At 50.5% G+C, this 6,000-nt stretch overlaps 1 protein-coding gene across 2 annotated transcripts in view; it reads left to right on the top strand.

The window, feature by feature from the left end:
* The first annotated feature begins 2,260 nt into the window (after positions 1-2,260).
* BICRA (BRD4 interacting chromatin remodeling complex associated protein) overlaps positions 2,261-6,000 on the top strand; it is a 100,452-nt gene continuing 96,712 nt past the window's right edge. The window contains exons 1-2 of one of the 2 annotated variants that reach the window (XM_090053044.1): positions 2,261-2,307; positions 2,524-2,664. The gene's annotated coding sequence lies outside the window, so the exon portion shown is untranslated. Of the gene's footprint in view, positions 2,308-2,375; positions 2,665-6,000 lie in introns of those variants that run through there. The other variant, XM_090053046.1, reaches the window with a different exon arrangement.

Raw genomic sequence — 6,000 nt, 5'->3', positions numbered from 1 at the left:
AGATGACTTAGACCCTAAACTTGCAAGGAACTATACTGGGCATCAAGCCCCTGTCCCAAGTCCTGCTAAGAGCAAGTCTATTCAACACAGTGTCAGAAATAGGGCTGGTAGCAGATTGTCTGTCTACGCCAGGGCACCCTGCCTTCCAGCCACCAGTGTTTACAACAGGGTTTGGTTTTGTTTGTTTAATTCTTCGCTAAAGGCTTGAGAAAGCAAAGCTCTCACACTGGGTGATTTTTAAAGGTGGTTTTAAAATGATCTCCATGTAATGAAAGGAGTGTGGAGCATGCATGTCCACGAGGCAACAACCTATAATGCGTTTCAGTCTGTGAGCTGTTCGTTTTTTCCCACCCCATGCAGCTGTTTCAGGAATCTCAGTGGGGGTTTACCTTCCTCCGCAGCCCAGGATTTAGTTTCCCTGCAACTCGCCTCATCCGTGTCCTGCCATGACAGGCGGCTTGGGCACCGGTGGTCTCTCCTGCTCTTTGCCTGTGGCGCGTGGCTTCATCCCCTGAGGACTGAAATACTTCTAGTCTAACCAGGCCTCTCTCGGTCTGCTGTCTGGTACCATGTAAACCTGCACAGCCGTTCCATGGTCAGGTTGTCGGCGACTAAACCAGCACCCCCCCAGGGCTAGCCTGGGTGAGGAAGGTGTACGGATGTCCAGCAGGACTAAAAACAGGACCTGTCAAAGGGCGGATGAGCTCCCTGCGAGCCAACAACCATCCGTACCTGGCGAGGAGACCGGTGCCACCAAGTCACTTTTCCCAAAGAGTCACCAGTGATGCACAGCACCTAAAATGCCCTGGCCATCGCAGTGGCCTCGGGACTGTCTTGATTGAAGTCTTTCAGCATTTGTTGAGCTTAACACAGGGGGGAAACGTCATAGACTGGATAAGCAGTACTTCCTCCTGGCCCTTCAACTGTTCAAGAAAGCTGTTAAATTGATGCAGCTTCCCTTCCTCCAGCTGCAACAGTATGGACCAGCAAGGGTTTTTTTTCTTTTACTGAAATACTTCAGTCTTTGGGCGGGGGGGCCTGGCAAAACTCAATGGCTAAGTCAACTCTGTTTGATAAAGATGTCAGATCAATATAGCTTCCCTGCTTCCAGCTGCAACATTATGGACCAGTGAGGGTTGGGTTTTTTTTTGACTGAAATACTTGCCTTTGGGTTTAATCCAGGGGGATCTGGGCAAAACTTAATGGCTAAGCAGTAGGCCTGCAACTGTGTTCAATAAAGATGACAAATCAATACAGCTTCCTTGCTTCCAGCGGCAACAATATGGACCAGCAAGGGTTTGGTTTTTTTTACTGAAATATTTCAGTCTTTGGGTCTAATTCTCCCCCCCTTCCTCAAACCCAAACCTAAAGACTGATGTAATTCAGGTTTGCCCAGATCCCCCCCTTAACGGCTAAGCGGTAGCTCCTCCTGGCCTTCAACTCTGTTTGATAAAGATATCAAATCAATACAGCTTTCCTGCATCCAGCTGCAACAATATGGACCAGCAAGGGTGTTTTTTACTGAAAAGCTTCAGTCCTTGGATTTAATACAGGGGAATCTGGGCAAAACTTAATGGCTAAGCTGTTGTTTCTCCTGGCCTTCAACTCTGTTCAATTAAGACGTCAAATCAATGCAACTTCCCTGCTTTCACCTGCAGAAATATAGGCCAGAGGGGTGAGCTTTTTTTCTTCTTCATGTGCTGCATTGAAATAAATGCACCCCCTCCCAATCCCACGGGGTGTTTTTTCCCCCCAAATGTGTTGCATTGCCATAAATGCACCCCCTCCCAATCCCACGGGGTGTTTTTTTCCCCCAAATGTGTTGCATTGCCATAAATGCACCCCCTCCCAATCCCAAGGGGTGTTTTTTCCCCCAAATGTGTTGCATTGCCATAAATGCACCCCCTCCCAATCCCAAGGGGTGTTTTTCCCCCCAAACGTGTTGCATTGCAATAAACACACCCCCTTGCTCTCAGCCTCGAGGGGTGTTTGTGTTGTACTGAAACACGCACCCCACCCTGCTCCCAGGCCTGTGGCAACCCAGCAAGGCTTTGCAGGCTGCTTTCCCTTCGGAAAGGAGCCACTGCTTGTTTCAATGGCTTTCCTATTACATCAGACGGGGGGGGGAAGAAAAGGAGCAGGCTGGGGGGGGCAGCCCTGCCCCTTTAAATCCGCCTTGACAGCCCTCCGAGCCGTCTCTGCAGCCCTCCCTTATTTTGAAAGCAGGGGAGGAGGAGGGGGAGGCGGGGCCTAGCAATATGCAAACTATCCGGGGCGGGGCAACGAAGCCCCAGTGTGTGGATATGTGTGGGTTTTTTTGTTTTTTTCCCCCCTCCGAGTGGGTGTGGGGAGAAGGAGGGGAGTGATTATTTATTTATTTTGCACGCTTGAAAAATTAATCCGCGCCCTTGCCGGGCCGAGCGGAGCTGCAGCCCGCGCCCCCCCTCCTCCCCTCAGTTGCTTCGTTTAATAGATATACATATATATATTTTATTTTATTTTTTATTTATTTATTTTCTGCAGGGGAGGAAGCCCCGGGCTGGAGCGATGCAATCAGGCACTGCGCTGAACCTCTATGAGCCTGTGCCTGCTGGGGTCCTGCCTCCCGGAGCCCGTGCGGGGATGTCTCGGAGACCCCGCGCTGCCTGCTGCTCAAACATCACGGTGAGTTTGTTACAATGTAGCAATTTCTCTTTAAATCTCTTAACTCTCGGCTACCTGCAGCTCCGGGCTGTGACAGGGCGAAAAAAACTGGGGGGGGGGAAGGGAGGGAGGGGAAGGCAACCTGCCCCCCCCGCCGCCTCCTCCTCCTCCAGGCTTGCAGCCCTGCTTCCCTTTCCCATTGCTCCCCCAGTCCTATTCCCCCCCCCCCAAAAAATCATAATCCAGGCCCCCCCCTACGTGGCTGCCAGCTGCGCGTGCAAGCCGCGCGTGCAAGCCGCGCGCTGCCCCGGAACGCGGTGTCGGGTTCGGAAGCGACACGGAACGTTCCGAAACGTTCCAGCGTTCTACAGCGGGGGGGAGGGGTGGGAGGGGGCTGGGAGCCCCTTCCTGGGATCTCCAGGCGTCTCCCCCACCCCCGTCCTCCTCCTCCGCTGCCAAAAAAAGGGTGGGGAGGAGGGAGAAGGGAAGAAAATGGAAATCAAAATAAAGGCAGGAGAAGGAGTTGGCCGGGGTGGATGGTGACGGCTGGGAGGAGGTGGTCCAGCGCCGCGGTGGTCCTCCACCCTCCCCGCCGAAGGGCAAGGATGCCCGCGGCTGGCGGTGGGGGGAGCACGGAAATCAAAGGCTGGCACGGGGGGTAAATCCTCGCGGGGATCCGAAGAGCCTGATCCGTACGGTCCCGGACGCGCCGTCGCGACCCTAGAGAACGGGGGTCGGGAGGTCACGTCCCGCCCGGCCCCCTGCCCCCCAGCAGGGCCGGCCCCGGGCTTTGACACGGCGCGTCCGGAGCTCCGTCGGGTGGGAGCGACCGGCCAGGAACGGTGTCGCCTCTTGTGACACTTCAAATGTGAGCTCCTGGCCTTGTGGTGTTTTTGGGGGGTGGCTTTGGGTTTTTTTTTCCGGCCAGCGGGGGCGAGTCGGCTTTGCCTGGGTGCGTTAAGACCCCTCCCCTCCACGAAAATAAAATGCAACACAAAACAGCGCAGCGCGATGTTGACATCTGCCTGGTCCAGGAAACTTGAAAGGCGCGTCGTTAACCTGTGCTGCGGTTGGGTGTCTCGCTACTTTTTTTTTTGGTGATCCTGAAGTTTGTTGGCGTGCATCGAAAGGAAAGCGTTTGCTGAATTAAACCACGGTCCCTGCTTCTCGGCTGCTCCATGTTCTCTGCTCAGGCCTCGGGGCTGGCTTGATGTTTTTTGCCACTTAAAAAAAAAAAAAAAATTTTGACCAAAAACGTTTGCTTTTGGGGGGGTTTGTTTAGCTCTCTTCTGCTTCAGTAACCTGGTTTGCTTGCCTGGCTTGTTGTCCAGCCTGAGACATCTCTGCTGGAGTTGATCCAAATATCTGGATATTTTAAAGGTTACAATGGTAAACACCCTGCATGTTTCACTGAAGAGGCTTTGCTGAACTTTTCTGGGTTGTATATATTTGTGTTAACACCAAGTCAAACGGGGGGGGGCGGGGGTGTTCCCCTTCAAACTGATTCAGATGGATTGTGCCTGAGCATATTGCACTGATTTTTTTAAAAAAATTTTTTTCCTGTGATTGACTCGGTTTGGGTCAAACTCGTGTTGGTTGTACCGCCCTGTTGTGATATTTCTGTGAGTGCAGGTGCTGTCAATCAGCAGTACTGGTGTAAGGCCAAATATCGAGGAAAAGGGTTTGGATATATTTTGAATGTGGGGTGGTGGGGGAGACTGGGCTGTGCTCAGGGCATGGGTGAACCAGGGCCCAGACAGAAAGGGGGCCTGAAAATGCTTTTTTTTTTCCATTGCCCAATTATTATCACCATCATCTCTGGGGAAAGGGGGCCCAATACTGAAATTTTGCCCCGGGGTCTCCAGGAATGCTGGGTGCACTCAATATAGATATAGATATCTATCTATCTATCTAGATATTTATATTTCTTTTTTTTTTTTTTAATAAATTCGGACGTATTTTTGTGCTCCGTCCACATTCGTTAACGAGTTTTGTTTTGATTCAAAGCGAACTGATGGTATTTTCCCTGAGTTGCAGTCAACGTGCTGCTCGTGCACATCATCGCATTCGTCTTCCGTGGATTTTCCTCCCCAACCCCTCCGAAGGAGAAGTCAAAATTGTTTGGGTGGCTTTATTCCATTCGTTGTTCCCTTAGCATCATTTATTGTTACTCTTCAGGCTACAAGGCAGATGGACTCTTCCTTTTTAAGTTCGTGGACGGTCCGGTGTTTCACGGTAACGAACCTACTTGTGAATTTGAATTTGTCCAGATTGCAGCATTTAGTGTCAAAACCCTACCGGCCCCTCTCTGTGCCACCCCGCGTGGCTGTGCAGAGCAGGACGTTGGATGACAGCTGTAAGGATAACACGGTTTTCAACCCATCCGGTGCAGGAATCTTGTATCGTTTATTCGTTCTCTCTTTCCCTCCTTCCTTCCCGTTCTCTCTTTCTTGTTCTGGTTCCAAGAAATGAAGAGTGGAGTTGATCAGTGCTTGTCTGCTACGCTCAGGACTGTAGTTTCGGCACATGTGGCATTTGTATGGAGGCTCCTTCGCGTTGCCTGAGTTCCTCTCTTTTGCCAAATAATGTCTGTGCCAAGTGGGAGCTGAAAGTTTATGATTTAATTTTTTTTTCCTTTTTTTTTTTTCTTTCTGTTCCAGGAGTAAATGTATCCCTCATACTAGACAGCTAAGAATGGTTTGGAAGAATCAAAGTTAATTGAAAACATTAAAACATGGTATTCCTGTTATTTTATTTGGAACAGCGTTATCGCAGCATCCCAAGCCAAACATGCTCTCTGTTTCAGAGCAGTCATATGTGAAATATAAAACAGCACGCTTTTTTTTTTTTCTTTTTTTCTTTTCTGGGGTCCCTTTCTAACTTCACTCTCAGCAAGAGTATGGGAGCAAAAAGCACAGAAAGGTGACTCTAGATGTTGTTTGTAAAGCACGAAGGAAATAATCCACTGCAGAGAGAAGATGCAGTCGGTGAAAAGTTTTTTGCTCCACCTGCATTACATGTGAGGGCCAGACCGAGCGATTAGAAAGCGCACTCTGTTCAAAGGAGAGAGGAAGGAAGTCCATCTGCTTGCTTTTGACTCCGAGTTTTCGTTCCAGGACTTCAGCAAATAGTAGAAGGGGCATCATTTATGGGCTGTATCACGTGCAATAAAAAACACATTATTTCTGCAGGAACTGAGGTGCCTCATAGAGGCTTGGGGGACGACTACAGCAGATAAGCTCTCTGCTTGCAGCATTCACTGCAGCGTGGTTTGCAGGGACTCGGCAGGTTTGCTTAGGACCCAGCCCAGGCAGGGAATCGCCTCTACATCCTGCATGGCAAAGTTAGAGCCTCCCG

This window comes from Crocodylus siamensis, chromosome 6 (assembly GCF_052110815.1).
Source record: "Crocodylus siamensis isolate JL-2025a chromosome 6, ASM5211081v1, whole genome shotgun sequence".
Classification (NCBI taxonomy): domain Eukaryota; kingdom Metazoa; phylum Chordata; order Crocodylia; family Crocodylidae; genus Crocodylus; species Crocodylus siamensis.
The sequence above is the reverse complement of the archived record's forward strand: the minus strand, read 5'-3'. Positions and strand labels throughout refer to the sequence as shown.